The 18,116-nt window shown below is 42.7% G+C and overlaps 2 long non-coding RNA genes across 2 annotated transcripts; one reads left to right on the top strand and one right to left on the bottom strand.

The window, feature by feature from the left end:
• The first annotated feature begins 61 nt into the window (after window positions 1-61).
• LOC125426544 lies at window positions 62-884 on the top strand. The gene is made up of 2 exons (XR_007243529.1): window positions 62-128; window positions 600-884. It is a non-coding gene; the product is annotated as an uncharacterized LOC125426544 (long non-coding RNA).
• Window positions 885-10,579: 9,695 nt separating this feature from the next.
• Window positions 10,580-13,477, bottom strand: LOC125426893. The gene is made up of 2 exons (XR_007243593.1): window positions 13,257-13,477; window positions 10,580-10,874 (listed from the first exon to the last, which is right to left on the bottom strand). It is a non-coding gene; the product is annotated as an uncharacterized LOC125426893 (long non-coding RNA).
• Window positions 13,478-18,116: the final 4,639 nt, after the last annotated feature.

The following is an 18,116-nucleotide window of genomic DNA, read 5'->3' as shown; positions in this document are numbered from 1 at the left end:
GAGGGATCCACAGCCGGCCGGAATGACTCCGAGGACGGACGTATTTCCGGTTTAGAATTGTTTCTATTGGTCGAGGGCACACATGGGCCCAGGCGGATTACAAGCGGTGTGGCTAGTCGTATGAGGAGGTGAGATCTTTCTGCGCAGGGTGTTTGTTTGTTTGTTTGTTTGTTTGTTTGTTTGTTTGTTTGTTTGTTTGTTTGTTTGTTTGTTTGTTTGTTTGTTTGTTTGTTTGATGGGGAGTTGAGGAAGGGAAGAGGTGATGCCGGTCTCAGTTTGGGATTGAACTGACATAAATTGGATCACGCAGCAGGTGATCCAATTTGCGACTCCTGAAAGACCTTTATTACGGGATAATCCTTTGTATCCGAGATCCCTTCCGCACATGCAGAATAATGCACATTCAATCCACTTCCACAATTGTTTGAAAGTGGATTTTGCTATTCCGCACAGTAAAATCCAATTTCAAAGTGCATTGTTTTGTATGTGCAGAAGGGCCCCCGAATCCACAAGCGTATGCCACGACAAATCTGTACTTTAATACCATTTTAAAAAAAAACCCCTTTCACACACACGCCCTCCACTTTTTTTCCTTGCAGGAGCCAAGGAAGCTACATTTTGTTTTTATTTCTGGCTGCTACAGGGATGCCCACCGTTTCCAAATTATGGTCCATGTGTGTTGACAAGGAACTTTGCTGGATTACCTTGGGGCAGTCATTCAGTACAATGCTAAGTAATTCCAATGGGGGATTGCTCTGTTTTGAATTACATTAATTTTCTTTCAGTCTAACCAGTCTCACAGAGGATAAATTGGACAAGGTAGAATTAAGTGCACTGCTCTGAACTTCTTGGAGAACAGGCAGAATAAAAATAGATAGATATGTCGTCTTGTGTTGTAAGAGTCTTTTTTTATATTAGCTAAGTTATGGTTACTTTAATCCAGTACTGAGTGATGAAATGTTGGTCCTCTCACCTCCCATGAACAGAGTGGAGAAATTTCTTTATAATTGAGACCAAGGTTCCTTCAGAACATTTATACTTTCACACAAAGGATTCCAATTTTACCAAATAGGACTCAAAATAAAATCAAGGCAAGCATATTTTCTTCTCTGTAGTTTTATACAAATTAATAAAATTACTGTAGGGCAATTACGACAATGAAGAAATTGAAATTGTTAAAGATTTTTCTATTCCTTGGCTCCATCATCAACCACAAGGGAGACTGCAACCAAGAAACCAGAAGGAGATTGACTGGGAAATACAGCCATAAAGAAGCTAGAAAAGATTCTTAAGTGTAAGGATGTGTCACTGGAGATCAAAATAATTCATACCACAGTATTCCCCATTACTATATGTGAGTATGAAATTTGGACATTGAAGAAAGCTGACAGGAAGAAAGTAAATTCATTTGAAATGTGGTGTTAGAGGAGAGTTTTATGTATACTGTGAACAGCGAAAAAGACGAAGGGCAGCCCAATCTGGGGTGGGGGCAAAAGGAGTAATGGAACTGTTTCAAGTCCATGCCAGTGTGTTTGCCCACCCTGCAGGCAAAGAAGCAAATATGCTGGTGGAGAGAACAAACAAGCCAGCAGGCAGGCATTCCACAGCTTTGCTGTGCCCAACCTGGAAGAGGCTGACACCCCAGTTATACCAGCATAAAAGGGGACACTTGCACATCTGAGGATGGGGGGATTCTTGGGGGAGAAGCTGACTGTACTCAAACTTCCAAAGGCCTGTCGGCTTGGGATTGCCTGTGACTCAGCCTTCTGACATGCCATGAAAGTATATGGCTTAAGTCATTATTTTCTGTGGAGTTTTCCAGGCAGCAGTGGGTTATCTTTTTTCCCAATGCTTGCCATGCCATCTGGAACTCCATTGGAGGGGGCATGGCTGCGCTGCAGTGGTGCAGTCCCCAGGTGCTGCCTAACTGCCCCCCTCCTCAGATTGGTCTGTAAATGAGTTCTAGATCAAAACAAGTCTGAACTCTGTTAACTAAAATGACTAAATTTAGGCTATTGTACGTTGTTTCCATAATAAGAAGATAAAAGTCACTGGAAAAGACATTAATGCTAGAAAAAGTTGAAGGCAGCAGAGAAAAGAGGAGGACCCAACATGAGATGGATTGACTCAATCTAGGAAGCCATCGCCCTCATTTTTCAAGACCTAAGCAACAATAGGATGTTTTTGGATGTCAGTAATTCCTAGGATCACAATTAACACATATACCCACAATTAAAGGTAACAGAGGAAGCAAAATGTTAGATGATTTCTCTTTACCAAAGTAACACATTGAAATGGAAGAGGGAGCAGTTAAAGAAAAAAGGGCAGGGCCAAAGGGGATGGGCCAAATGGAAGGAGTGTTGTTAGAGGAAAAAGGGACTCTAACAGAGGGGGAAAGGGGCCAAGTTACACTCAGTTGCCCAGAACTCAAAGAAACCTGGGACTGGTCCCAACTCCGCACCTCATGAAGTTGCTGAGGGCTTTGTGTTATAATTGGGTTACATTTTATAATTATATAATTATATATAATTGGGTTACTGTGATACTACCATACAAATTTCTATTTATTTTACTTGAACAAAGCTACATTGTTCAGTGATTCTTTTGCATGTGTCTTTAGGGATTAGAAAAAGATGTTGTGTTACTGCCCACTTATATTGTGCAGGGTATGCCTGCCAGTGCTGTGCCACCCATTATGCATTTGCACTATAAATGTGGCCTGCAGAATGTTAGTGGGAAAACCAGCAGTGTATAAAATCACAATACTGATTCTACCTGTACAAAAGTCTTGGCTGTAAAATGATAAAGAGCCAGGCAGCCCCATCCACAGCCCAAGGTGGGGCTGAAAATGTTCTGAAGAACTGTGACTAGCGCAAGGTCACCCAGCAGACTCCATGTGTAGAAGCAGGGAAACAAATCCAGTTCACCAGATAAAAAACTGCTGCTCATATGGAGGAATGTGGAATCAAATCCTGTTCTCCAGATTCCAGAGTCCACTGCTCTTAACCAGTAGACCATGCTGTATCTCTGCCTGGTGGAATGGCTGGCCTGATGTGGCCAAGAAGACTCCTACACTTCTCTCATTTCACCTAATATAATTCTATAAAGCACCTTCCATCAGACACAACTGCCCACCTCAATTGTGTTCTTTGCTCCTAAAAGCAACTGAGTAAAAGTGGTTCCTGAATGTGTCACATAAGATATCAATTACTGTGTGAATTTAGGCATAAGGTGGACTTAGGCAGATTATGAGAGGGAGGGCAGGAAGGGATAAACCAGTACTCAGCTCTCTTGGCCCTTTCTTGCACGCCCAGGTTAATGCTGATTTCCACTTTGGGGTAAGAAAGGAATTTCCTCCAGGCCAGATTGGCCCGGGATCCTGAAGGTTTTTCCCTTCCCCTAGTCACTGGGGGAATGGAGGGAGTCATTGTGAATTTCCTGCCTTGTGCAGACAGTTGGACTAGATGACCCTTGAGATATCTTCCAGATTTATGTTTTATGCACCTACAGTGGTAGCAGCTCATCCCTCCTGCTGGCAGCTGCTTTCCTCTAAGGCTGTGGTATTCATGCAGCAGTTAACGGAAAGCCACACTTGCAGTTACCACAAAGCAAATCAGCCACATCCCTGGCATGAGGTGTGTACTTCAGGCAGGCTCTCAGCTTACCCATTTCTCAGGCAGAAGCTATTTCAAGGTGGGAACCATGTGCCTACCACGTCCCACTATCCATTGGCTTTGTCCACTTTCCTGAATCATGAGGCAGATGCCACACTGCAGAACAGTGCTCAGAAAGGCTGCAAGTGGCATGTCAAAAAGCCACATATGGGTCCTTAGCCACTGTGTGATTATCCCTGCTTTAAGGGATCAAGAAACAGCAGCAGGCGCAAGCCAATGCTCAGATCCGATGACCAAGTGCAAAAGGATTGTGCCACATGTTCAGCCAGATCAGTTTAATCTTTACTTGGTAGTAAGTCCCCCCTACTTTCAGTGAGGCTTTGCTCCCAAGTAATTGTGCATAGAATTGCAGCCTAAAAACTGCAGAAAGCAAAAAATTGTCAAGTGGGCCTTGTCATGCAGACATAAGGGGTTGGGGGGGTGGGGACAGGATCATGTTCTCACTGATCCATCAAGCTCACTGGATGAACCTGAGCTAGTCACTCTCTCTGTCTTAGTCTAAGCTACCTCACAGGGTTGTCGTGAGGGGACAAAAGGGTGTGACAGAGGTCGGTTTCTTGGAGGATTGCTGGCAATTAATAAATAATAAAGAAAATTCTTAAAAGTTGCATGGATGCATCTGAGTTGTAGTGAGTTTTCAGGGCTGTGTGGTTGCATCTGGTAGATTCTTGTTCCTTTAACGCTTCGGCTTGCATCTATTGTTCTTGGCAATCTTCAGATGCCAGCCACAGATGCAGGCGAAATGTTAGGAACAAGATCTACAGACCGTGGCCACACAGCCCGGAAAACCCACCACAACCAGTTGAATCTGGCCGTGAAAGCCCTTGACAATAGCAGGGATTCTGTTTTTTAAAATGCCTTGGACAAGCCAATTCTTATCTTTCCACCAGCCCTATCATTCTAATTTTTAAACTATATTGTATCAGTGGGGTGCTGTGTGGTTTCTGGGCTGTATGGCCATGTTCTAGCAGTATTCTCTCCTGACGTTTCGCCTGCATCTGTGGTTGGCATCTTCAAAGGAGATCTTCAGATGCCAGCCACAGATGCAGGTGAAACGTCAGGAGAGAATGCTGCTAGAACACAGCCATACAGCCCAGAAACCACACAGCACCCCAGTGATTCCGGCTGTGAAAGCCTTCAACAATATATTCTAGCATTTCCCCCAGTTTTCTTATATGTATGATAAATCCCAAATCTCACACTGAATTTGTCATAGGCACACCGGAGCCATGGTTTCCAGCAAGGGAAAGTTTGAGTTCTCTTGGAATTACAGTGGCTCTTCAGAGTACAGAGACCGTTTACCCTGGAGAGAATGGCAGCTTTGGAAGGTGGCCTTTATGTCATCACACCCTGCTGAGCTCCCTCCCCAAAATGCACTGGCACTTCTCTCAAATCTACAGAAATCTGACAAGTTGGATTTGGCAATCCTACTGCAGAAAAAGGGTGGGGTGAGCTTTGAATTGCATCTCCCACCCACAACTTCATCTGGGCAGTTCTCAGGATCTTTTTGTATTTTTTTTTACCCAGAAGCCCCTTTGTTGTTCCTTGATTCAAATAGTAACAGTCCCACGATTTCTCATCTGAAGGAGACGTTCCTGAGGTCACGCTCCTTCCTAGATACATCCGTGGAGAGCTGCCTTCTCAGCGCCTGGGCGCCTCCAGCTTGGTTCAGATTGGCTGGGCCGCTTCCAAGCCAGCCTGGTCTCTGTCTGGCCTGTCACTTTCCCTCAACCTTTTAAGAAGAGATTCTTCTTGCAGTTGTCTCCAGGTCTGGTCCCTGCGTCTTTCGTTTGCCCTGAGTCTAGCGTCTTTCCGATGGGCTGCAATATCAGATTTTTGGGTTAAGGCTGTTGTTATTTCAGCTGGGGGAGGCCGGCTCCAGCATAAACTGTCTGAGAAAACCCATCTGGTGCATTCCCAGGGTCGGTTGCTGCAACCTTGGCATCAAATGCCCTCAAGAAGAAGGAGAGGAGAGAGGTGATGGGGCAAAGGGAAGTACGAGGCTTCTGTCCTGACACACCAGTTCTGTGCTGTCTCCTTTTTCTGCCTAGAGGGACCAAAGAGACATTATAAATGGCACATTATAAATGGAATTCAGTAACTGATGTATTTTTTTTTTGCCAGCGTCCTGGTCTTGATATTTGGTCTTGTCACTTTATTGATACTATTCCTGTTATTAATTTTATACTCAACATAAAAACTGAACTCTACATGTTAAGATGAACACAGAAGGAGGTTTGTATCCAAGACATTTGCAATCTAAATCTCAACAACCAAGGCCACGCTCCAGAGAGAGGGAGGAAAAGCAGAAGCAGTGATAACGAGGGACAAACAAGAGCAAATGTTTCACTTCTGTTTCAATTGGGGATGAGAAGAGAGGTGAACTTGCTTTTGAAATATAGTGTAGTAAGCTGTGCATTCCCATCAAGCCCTGCCCATAAAGCTCTCAACAAGCTGTGAGAATTTGAGAAGCCCCACAAGGCTTGATGTGCTCTGTTTCAGGACACCAGGTGAATGGGGTAGAAAGGAGCTTGACCATGCACTGCTAAGGAGAATTACAGCTTTAAACCCATTGACTTAATAAACTAGAAAGCTGCAACTCTGCTTAGGACTCTGCTGTTAACTCCTTGGGTGAGAAACGAAGGTAGAGTGGAGTCAGAGATGTGTATTCTGTGGTGATCTCCACCCCATCCCCGTTGAACCACCACTGTATAAATAAAATATAGAAAAGTATTAGATGATGCACCATGCTCCAATAATTGTGCTTCTTTCAACTTGGTTTACTGTCCCTCCCACTTCAGCCCATGTGCCTCCCACCACTTTCCCAGATTATCCGGAGGATTCAATTAAGTCTGCCGTTGTTTATGAAAACCTGTGGCATAATCGGCTAACTAATTCTAAAGTACTGTATTTTAAATCATTTATCATTCATGTCAACTGCCGGTTGTGAATTATGATCAAGACAGAGGAGGTCTGAATTTCCCACATTAATGGAAAACAATCAGCCACCCTCCGTTGTCTGCAAGTCTGAAATTGGGACAAGGGCTCTGTGCCCCAAGCAGCAGAAGCAGAGGCAGTCTGGGAAGGGGATCGTATAAAGAAGCAGGAGGCGTCTGCATGACGAGGACATGGAAGCTGCAGTGAGTGATGCCAGGATCAAGCTTCAGGCGGAGGCTTATTGGAGAAAACACTGGATTTATTTTGGAGAGTGCAATGCAAATGCAGGGCCAAAGCAAACGAGGTGGGACAGCAGCCATTCCTGGCAGCTTGATGTGCTGGGCAGGCAAAGCAAAAGCCAAGGCAGTCCCTTCCTTTGTATGCAGTTGCTGGAAGACAGAGGATGTTGCTCAGGCTGCAGCACAAGCCAAACGGCTCTCATCAGAGAGAATCTCTGACCCACAGCCTTCCTCTTTAACCTTCCCCATGGGTGCCCCGATCAAACTTGCTTCCTCTGGCTAAATCCTAGTTTTTAACAGAGGAGTCGAGTTCTTGCGTCAAACAGGAGGCCATGGTCTGCAGATAAATAATAGCTACAAATAAGGGAATGGAGGAATGTTTGGGCTCCTAAATGTTGTTTTTCTGTGCAGAAATCACGGCACCACTATCCCTTTTCAGCCACTGCCCAAAGAATTGCCTTCACACAGCTGGAGCCTGTGTGTCCCTGGAGAGACCCTGTAATTGGCTACATTACCAATAGCAGCAAGAGTCAGCTTAAAAGTGGGTTCCACCCTTTTCCCAGGCTGGAGAGTCGGCTATGCTGGCATGGTCTGGAAAATGTCCAGCAGAGACACTTCCAGTTTAATAATATGATCTTGGCAGCACTGGTTCACTTCCGTGCTGTTCTGGGCATGTCTGGCTCAGGCTCTTCGTGCATGTTAGGGTTGCCAGCTACAGGTGTTTTACCAGAGGCCATTTTGCCTGAGGCAGAGATTCTTTAGTGGAGTTGGGTGGTCAAAGAAGCTCAATGAGGTAAGGTATCTTGGCAACATAAAATGTACTTTAATTACACAAAAGAAAGAAAGCCACAATATGAGCAAAACTGTTTCATTTTCCCCTTTAGCCTCTGGGGGCTTCCTACAGCAACAGCTGTTCCTAGCAACTTTGATGAAGCCCACCCTCTGCTTCTTTCTCTTCCTTTTTAGCCTCCCAGGACTAGCAACTGCTGGAAATCAGGCAACTTGTGGTTAATGTGTACACCTAAAACTCACTTCAGCAAGGCTGAATAAATAAGAGGAAGTAATCCTGTAGCCTACTTTGCTCATGGAACCTAGTTGCTAATAAACCTAGGACTATGAGCTTCAGGTTGGAAAACGCCTGTTGATTTTGGAGGCAAAGCCTGAGGAGCATGGTATTTGGGAGGGGAAGGAACTTCTATTTCGTATAAAATCATAGTGTCTACTTTCCAAAGTAGCCATTTTTGCCAGGTGAATTGATCTCTGTTGCCTAGAAATCAGCCATAATAGCAGGAGATCTCTAACTACCACCTGGAGGTTGGCAAGCCTATACATACTGGAAGGCAGGATAAAATCCCTCATCCTCCCGGAGGGTTCTTCCATAATGGCACTATACTACATCAGGTGGGGAAATTCCTGGAGATTTGGGGGTGGAGCCTATGGGGACATCAGCAATGTATGATGTCATACAGTCCACCCAGAAAAGCAGCCATTTTATCCAGGGGAAATTAACTTTTTTAAAAAAATTATTGTATCATTTGAATTTTACATTTTATATAAGTATCCTTCATCATACATTTTCAAACAATACATTTCCCCTCTTTTTCCCCCTCCCCGTTACATCTTCTTCATAATTTTATCACACAAACAGCAGTAAGTTCATTCTCTGTAGCCTCTTCTCCAATATTTCTTCATTGACTCCAGCTTCTTTCATCCAGTTCGCATATATTGTCCATATCTTCAAAATTTCGCTCTGTTTATCTTGCCACAATTTATTTTTTGTTATTATATCGAAAATATCTAGTGTCACTTGTTCCCAGATATATTCCAACCATTTCTGAATTGTCCATTTTTTCTTTTCTTTCCAGCCCAAAGCTATTGTTGCATGGGCTGCTTTAATCATTATTTTATACATGTAACTATATTTTTTATCCACCCTTCTATCCTCCATTATACCCATGAACATTAAATCATCATTTAAAACAATATTAATCTTCACCAGTTTCTCAATATATAACAGTACAATTGCCCAAAATTTTTTCACTTCTGCACATTCTATCCACATATGACTATAATATGCCTCTTGGTCTCCACAGTGCCAGCATTTGGAACTAGGTCCTTTTATCATATATGCTAGTTGTTTTGGTGTTCTGTACCATTTTAATATCACTTTTCTTTCTAACTCCATATATTTTTCAATCTTTATATTTTTCCAACTGTCTATTAATTTTTCAATATTTCCAGTGTCTAAAAATCCTTCCTTCTCTCATTTTTGATTCAATGTTCTTATCATGAATTCCTTATCATCTACCATATATTTTATATATGCCCTAGAATTTTACCTTTAAATTTTTCATATAGTTCAAGACACTTCAACATTATACATTCTCCTTTTATTCGTGAAATCTTTATCCTTTCCCAAATACCTCTCAAAACCAACCAGTTCTCATTTCCTCCTAACTCTATAAATTTTTGTAATGTCATAATTTCTCCTCCTTCTCTAATCAAATTTGCCACAGTTTGGATTCCTTTTCTTTTCAATACTTTTATCACTTTTTTCCCTTCTTTTCCAGTCACACTTCCCAAAGGTGCCACATCCAGAGTGTCAGGCATCCATTTACCTCTTCATTTTCCCCACATATCTAGTAGCACCTTTCTTGGCCCTATTGCAGTTTGATTTCCTTTCTTCAACTCTTTATTAAAAATACCATAAACACCAACTCCTTCGTTTATTTCATTTTCGAACTTAACCCTCCTTCAACATTATCTTCCTTTATACTCATCAGACTCTTAATCTGGAATGCTTCATAATATTCTTGCATTTCGGAATCCCCCTACCTAAATAATTTTTGTCATATATATAACCTTATTCATTACAGGGGAAATTATCTACCATGTGGAGATAAGTTGCAGTTTTGTGTAGTGGTGTATCTAAGGTATGGCATGTACCCTGAGTACTACTTGAAGCTGGGTGCCATCCCTACTTGAAGCTGGGTGCCATCTCCGTAGCTGGAGGGAGCACAGTTTGTGAGCTTAATCCAGGCATCATTTTCTGTGGACACGTCCTTGGGTTCCAGGGAGGGAGAGGAAACAGAAGAGAAGAGTTTGGATTTATACCTCCCCCCTTTCTCTCTACTGGAGACTCAAAGGGGCTGACAATCTCCTTTCCCTTCCCCTCCCCCCCACCCCACAACAAACACCCTGGGGCTGAGAGAGCTCCAAAGAGCTGTGACTCACCCAAGGTCACCCAGCTGGCGTGTGTGGGAGTGCACAGGCTAATCTAGTTCCCCAGATAAGCCTCCACAGCTCAAGTGGCAGAACGGGGAATCAAACCCGGTTCTCCAGATTAGAGTGCACCTGCTCTTAACCACTACGCCACTGCTGCTCCTAGAAAAGGGCAAAGAGGCCAGGGTCACTCCTGACCATCCTGGAGAGGCGCAAGAGCGCACTGGGGATGAGAAGCATACCAACATCATGTGCAGGTTTGTTTGCCTTAGTTGCTGTTTCCCATAGATTCAGCCCTGATTCTGGGGGATCTTCAGGCCACACCTGGAGTTTGGCAACCCTCAAGTATGATCTCTAGTGCACTGTGGCAACGGCTAGTATGCTGCCAGTAAACTATTTCTACTATAGTTACAACTGTTGGTGCAGTCCAAGTTTGTTCCTGACACATTGATGTGGCATCATTTATCCCTGGGGAAAAGAATCTGAAAAATGCAACTGAAGTCAGAATACCAGATACTCTCCAACTTTATTTTCCTTATGTTTTAATTAACGGGAGTGGGTTCAGAGAAATAAGGAAGGGGGAATCATAATACCAAATCCCAAAAATCTTTCCAAAAAGAATCTGTGCACAAGCCAACCATGTCTGTTTTCCTGCAGATGTTTTCCAAACATTTATTCAGGCCTCATCTGTCTTTGAAACATTGGTAAATGATATGTTGACATCAGGCCTCTGGACAGGAGCGCAGAGTTTGACAGCAGAAATTCACATACAATTCTTATCTCGTTTATACTCACAGCAGTCCTGCAAAGCAAGTTACACTGAGAATGACTTGCCCAAGGTCACCCAAGTCAATATTATAGCAGGCCTCCAAAAGCCAAATTGAATACTTGTTTGGTTGCACCACCAAGACACCTGTTTTAACTCAATTAGATGCCCTCCCATACACTTCCCTTCTGCTTCCTTCTTGCATACCTTGAAATTATCTCATTTTAGGTCAATATTATGATGATTGCTAAAGAGAGCTGTACTCATATGATAAGCAGAGATGCTGAGCTGGGAACGGTGGCCACTGGAGTTTCTGCACTGTGGGCTGGGAATTACAGGTGCCTGGCTATGGTTTTCTGGAGGGAAAGGACAGATTGGGGTTGCCATCTCTAGGCTGAGAAATTCCTGGAGATTTGGGGGTTGAACCTGGGGAGGGTAGAGGTTGAGACAGGACAGGATCTCATAAGGTCAGTCTCCCACAAATCATCCCTGGTCGCCACAAAGCAGCCATTTTCTCTAGAGCAAAGGTGTCCAACTGGTGCTTCAGATGTTCATGGACTACAATTCCCATCTGCCCCTGCTGGCATGGCTAATTGGCTATGCCGGCAGCGGCTGATGGGAATTGTAGTCCATGAACATCTGAAGCACCAGAGTTGGACACTCCTGCTCTAGAGAAAGTGATCTTTGTTATCTGGAGAATCAGTTGTAATAGCAGGAGATCTCCCGTCCCAGCGGTTCCTACCCACTAAGTCCAAATAGCGAGTAATTCTTGGTTGCCCTCCCCTTGTAGGATGAAAGTTTGAACTGCAGACATTTCTTTGGCCTTTCTACAGCCAAATCTCCCCCAAATAGATAAAGCTGCTGGTTAGATGAGAAAATTCTTCGCCTTTAAGAATTTCTCTGCTGCTCTGATAAAGTGGACACTGTCCACAGATGTTTATACCATAATAAATTTGTTTTAGGGTGCCAAAGAATTTCTTGTTGTTGTTTTTTTTTGTAACGGTTGTCCTACTAGAATTTTTTATAACAGTTGTCCTACTAGAATTTGGCTTTGCAGCTAGTAGCTTGAATATTCTCAGAGCTGTAATTCTACACAAACTTAGGAAAAACTTGGCAAGGGTACAGGGTGCAGAATTCAATTTCCTGAGAATCTCAGCTTTTCAAACGAAAAATGTTTCTAGCCTTGTAAAAATATGGACAATACTTACAGAAATGTCATAAAGTGTATTTGGGGGGAGGAATCCTGCATTGCTCCTTAATCTTCCTCATAACTAACCCCCCTCCCCATTATGCATGTAGCAAAAAAAAAATCAGAATAGCTGATGCAAAAGAAAGTGCACAGATTTGTGCAGAATATCTGCAGGCTGCCAAATATATCTTCTTAGTGTACGGTGCACAGTGTGCGGGTTCAGAATTCTCTTGTATTTTTAAGTGCAGAGTACACACAGTGCTTGTCCCAACTTTACAAGCCAGCACCGTTTAGGGCGAAGGGTTTCCCTTTGTTCCTCAGCTGAGTGGAATCCCTCCTTGGTCCTTCCCTGTCTCCCTTCTTCACCCAGCTGCTTTTTCAATTGCTCCTGTGTGTGTCATTGTGACAGCTGCCCTCCTGCGCATGCTGCAGGGTGTGTGTGTGCCTGCATGCACATGCAATATAAACAATGTTTGATGGCAGCACAAACACATCCCTGCCAGACACCCTAAGCCTGCCCTCACTATGGAAACAGTCCTGCTCTGTTAGCTGGCATCTGGAGCCTGCTGTTTGTTTTTGTCCAGGATCAAGACTCTGCAGCCGATTAAGTAAAATCGCCATGGGAACCAGGATTTCTCAGGCTGCCAAGCTCCATTCATGGGGTCTGCAATCCTGGCCAGACCTTTGTCTGCTACAGTTTTCACTCATGCTAAACAGAGGAAAGTGACTCTCCTTGCGACACTGCCTTCCATGTCTCTTTTTTGGCACCCCCAAACTGGTAAGCATGAACTAGGGTTGCCAACTAACCAAAAAATTTCAAAAAATCCCCAAAAACAAATATAGGCCTCTCCTGCAGGTTATCTTCAGAACATAGCAGATGACATTTTTACAGCAAGGATGCAAATCACTAGGCTAATGACTGTCCATTAAGTTGTTATTTATGGCGCAACTACAGAAGGTACAAGTTTTAAGGTTGCCAGCCCCACATGCTGAGAGACCTTCTTCAATCAAACACAGAATGTCAACCAGCTGTGGCTTTTCACTTGTGCGCAAAACAGTGCTGAGGTGAAAACTACATCAGATGGTATTTACCCTTTTGTGCAACTCCTGACAGTTCAGGAAGTCTCTCAAAGTCTGGATCCGGTCATTTTGCTTAGGCCTTGGGACACTACAGAGGTCTTTTACCAACCAGCCATCAAGGATTTTTTTAAAAGCATCTGTTACCATACCTTTCCCGTCCTCTCCTGGAGTTTCCATCTTTTAACCTGGTGGTGAAAAATGAATTGCCATCCTGTAGTCTACTGTGTTAGCGGAATAAAAAAGTAGCACACAAAGGAGGCTTACTGTAAGCCTAGTATTTTGTAATATTATTTGAATTATGTAATCAAATGGAAAACAGGTCAGCAGTGCTTCATATTCATTACGTAGCTCATGTTGTTTTACACAACAATTTAAGACAAGACGTAAAAAAATTAACAAGCCTAAGGAAGAAATTAACGATCTTACGTTGATATATTACTGGAAAATCTATAAAATTAATATAAGACACCCATTGTCTTAAGCGATAACCAAGCTATTGAGAAACTTCTTTCTTTTAGAGATAGCCACTTTCCAAGGAAAGGCCAGAGGGAGCAACTTTTTAACTTTTCTTGGTACCCCATATATTTTCCTTAGTGGAGATAAAAGCAGCTTATATATGTACATAAATGCTATCAAGTTGCAACTGACTTATAGCAACCTGAGAAGGGGGGTTTCAAAGTGGAAAGTAAAGGTGGATTCCCATCACCTTCCTCTGCAGAGCCTTCTTTGGTAGTCTCCTATCAAGTACCTACTTTGCTTAGCTTCTGAAGAAGGCTGTACAGGCAGAGCTGTAACTGGCTAATTTTGTGCCCAAGATGAAAATATAGAATTACACAAAACACGCACACAGTGTTTCAATTACACACACTTATTTGGCCCCAAAAGTAAACACATAAATAAGAATAATAATAACACTTTTTATTTTAGTTATATACTTTTTCTGCACCTCTCAGCTTTGTGTTCACTTGCCCTTGTTACAGCTCCGCTATATTGTACTGGCTTCCCTCCAAAAGCAGCTTAGAAATGGAAATTTTCAGAAGGAAAATAGCACGGGGGAAGGATTAAAAAGCATCTCTTTCCTCTAGAAATAGCCATCCTAGCATCTGCGATCTGTAAAAAAATACTAATAATTTGACAAGGCCAGAGCATTACTGTAATGTGCAGTTCCCATTTCACTTGCAAAACCTTCCTAATCATATTTCACAGAGATAAAAAGATGTGTGTTTAATATTGAATCCTTGAATAAGCAGCACCAATTGAAAGCAATATTATACTTATATTTGCAATGCCATCCTAAGCAGAGCGACATCATTTTGAGTTCATTGACTTAAATCAGAAAGGTCTAGCTCTGCTTATATATTGATAGCTGCTCTGAGCCTGCTTTGGGGGGAAGAGCAAGATAATACACTGAATAATTAGTTGTACTGAATAATAATAATAGTAATAAAATCATTGGTGTTTTTGGCCCGTTATGCACAAGGTGTCTGCTGCGTGGCAGGGGCAAATGTTTCAGTGTTTGTAATTTATTATATGGTAATAAGATAATCATTGTAAAAACAATGCTTTTTGAGCATTTTCACACCAAATTTTTGTCTCACCCTTCCTCCCACCTAAAAAGCACCAACATGATTGCAAGCCATGGTCAGTTAAGCACTGGCATTGCAGCAGCACACACACCGCCTTCACATATACACATTAAAAACAGCACTTATCCCTGAAATCTCCAAGTGATTTAAATTGTGATATGTGCTGCATAAGATATTTGAATTATTATAGTCATTGGACTAGTAAGATGAGGGGTTTTTTTCCAGAAGGGAGGGAGGGAGGGAGCGGATGTCCAGTCACATCCAATGGGAACACGCGTGGAGCTGGACTGAGCTGAACAGGGTGGAGCTGTCAATCCAATGAACATGATGCTGTTCAGCGCCACAAGGAACGCTGAACCCCAGGGTAAAAGGTAATGCCTGCCTCATTGCAGACAGGGCAAGAAGCGCAGGGAGACTGAGCAATGGGTAATTATAGCAAACACACAACATTGGACTCTAATAAATATTACCAACTAGTATAACTACAAATACAGGTGACAACTTGCTTTGTAAAACTGAGATGATTAATATTCAAGGAAAAATTAAATCTTGGCAAGAAATTAAGAAGGGGAAAATGTATTGAACATTATATATTTCCAAATCGCTTCAAGTCTAAGGAGAAATTTAAAAACAACAGGCGGTGTCCTGAGAGAAATGTCAGAATTTTAAAAAGAAATTGATCAGCAGAAACAACACTTAATGGGAAGTATCTATAAGATGTTACTTAAATATGATTCAGAAACAGAACAAGTTAAGAACTGTGTGATAAAAGGGATGCAGACATTTCAAGAAGAACAATTTTCAGCAGTGGAAAACACTATGGACAAAAAATTTTTTTACTGCTAGCCAACTGCTGAAAGAAAATTGGTATATTTTACATATGGTGTTTAAACCCAGAAGATATCAAGTAAATAAAAAATATAAGAGTTCATACTGGAAATGTCAAGAAAAACTTGGATCGTTCTTCTATATATGGTGGACTTGCATCAATAATTTTTTTAACATTGATTGACACAGAAATGCAAAAAATATTAAAGATCAAATTTCAAATGGACCCTAAAGTTATGTTGTTAGGTATTCTACCAAAACCTTGCTTCGTAAAACAAATAAATGGTCTATTTTTCTTGAATACATTTGAATTTTACATAAATACATTTTACCTTGTACTTCCTGCATTTCTAGCTCGTTGACTCTATTTATTTGTTTGTATAGCTGCTACATAAAAGGTCTACCTAGGCTGATTTTGCACTTTCTAAAAGCTCCGTAGCTGAGCTGGGGAGCATACTTGCTGCAAGATTTCTCACCCTGCTTGGTTCCCCACTGCTGCCCGGCTCTTTCCTTCACTCAAGTCAGGGCCAGTGTGGGAAGCCCCAAATGGTTCCCCACAAGCCTGGGGCTTTCCCATAAGCACTGCAGTGTAGTCTCTTCCATCCATGCATGGGCAGCCTGTTTCCTGCATTCGGATTGGCTGAATCTTGACCCATTCCCCCCACTCACTTTTACTATTTTAGTTTTACGTGCCTCTGAACACAAAACAGGCACTGAGAATCGGCGCCCTCCCCCTGGTCTAAAATCCTTGTGTGTGCAACAGGATTGCCATCCTTCACACTCCCTGTCTAACACGTGCCTCTGAACACAAAACAGGCACTGAGAATCGGCGCCCTCCCCCTGGTCTAAAATCCTTGTGTGTGCAACAGGATTGCCATCCTTCACACTCCCTGTCTAAAATGCATTCGGATTGGCTGAATCTTGACCCATTCCCCCCACTCACTTTTACTATTTTAGTTTTACGTGACTCTGAACACAAAACAGGCACTGAGAATCAGCGCCCTCCCCCCGGTCTAAAATCCTTGCATGTGCAATGGGATCGCAGTCCTCTACCCCCCCCCCACACCCTTTGTCGTCTAAAATATAAATCTAAAATCCTTGTGTGTGCGAGAGAATTGCCACCCTCCTGTTCACAGCACCTGCACGCGCTGCTTTTCTGCCCAAGGTTGCTCCCTCCCTTCTAAAAACTGGCCCCATTTCTGCTACGGAGGAGTTTTGCACACCAGTGGAAGCCTCCAGAGCAACAAAGGGGCATCTCACAAGGACCTCAACCTTTGCAGTTCAGGAAATTCGTGGAGCAAAGCCATTGTCGCAGGGCGGCTCCAGAGCAGAAACGTGGCAGCCACGCTGCAGCACCAGGGGCTGTGCAAAACTCCCGATTGCATTGAGGCATTCCCCATGTCAACAGAGGGGCAATTTCAGCATGCAAAATCAGCCCTAGTGAGGGGTCCATACAGTTAGCTATGACCCTTAGTGTGCAAGATCTGAGCAAGGTTGTTACTAATAGCATGTTTGGGAGGATATTAATTCATAGAGTAGCCATAAATTGGAAGTGACTTGACAGCACACAATGAGGATCCACTCATTGCATCTGAAGAAGTGGGCTCTAGACTAGCCTTGCATAAACCTATGCTGGAATAATATCAGGTCTTTACATACATAGATTTTCCCCTAATATGGGTGCTGAGTTCCAGCAGTTTTTCTCTGAAATTCCTCATTACATTGTTGATCATTTGTTCTGTTTCTTAAACCACCTGGGATCTGATTTTTGAAAACTTGGAGAAACAATAAGGAAACCCTAGGAAGACCTCAAATCTTTTTGTATTGGACCCAATGATTTTTTTAAAAAATTGAACCTATAGCATAGGAAATCTGAAACCATTCAAGAACTACATAAACTCTATTCATGGGCTTCTTCCTCCTGAAGTTCCTCTCGCGGCCCCCTCCTTGTTTATTTATTTTTCATGTTGCTATGCCTCCTTTCTAGAGAACTTGTATGTGGTAGCTTCCAGTTTGGAGTGTTTTTTGGAGCTTTCTACACCGCATCATGCTGTAACAGTCTTGTTCCCAGGATTTCTGTCCTCCACATGGTCTTTCTGCAACTTGCTTTACTCTGATCTTTTTGGAAACAGCACAATGCAGACATGTAAGAAATTGTGTACATTTTGATGCTGTGCAAAGGTCCTGCCCACATTAGTATCATTTCTCCACGGCCAGCCCCTCCGAGTTGCATATTCAGGACTTTGTGGCTTTTGTGTTTGGATTATGGCATCTTTGTAGCATAAGTTTTATTTATAAGTAGTGCACAGAGCAGCAGATCCACTACTCCACATCAGATACCTCAGGAAAGAGTCAGATCCTGCACTGCAAAGTGTTTTAGGTTGAACCAAATCACCTCTTCCTCCGTCTGGGTGTCATCTTTTCCAAGTCTGAAGGGTACACCATTCAAACATACAGATGTTCCAGCCCACCTATGACCCATCTCCTGACCCTTAGTTCACATATCAGTGGACCATGATTAGGTGAAGTATTTTTTGTGCTGAATTCCACGCTGGGAAAAATTTCACACATTTAAATACAATTGTTATAAGCACA

The sequence above is a fragment of the Sphaerodactylus townsendi genome, linkage group LG02 (genome assembly GCF_021028975.2).
Source record: "Sphaerodactylus townsendi isolate TG3544 linkage group LG02, MPM_Stown_v2.3, whole genome shotgun sequence".
NCBI classification, from domain to species: Eukaryota; Metazoa; Chordata; class Lepidosauria; order Squamata; family Sphaerodactylidae; genus Sphaerodactylus; species Sphaerodactylus townsendi.
Note: the sequence above shows the minus strand (reverse complement) of the source record. Positions and strands in the feature narration are given on the sequence as shown.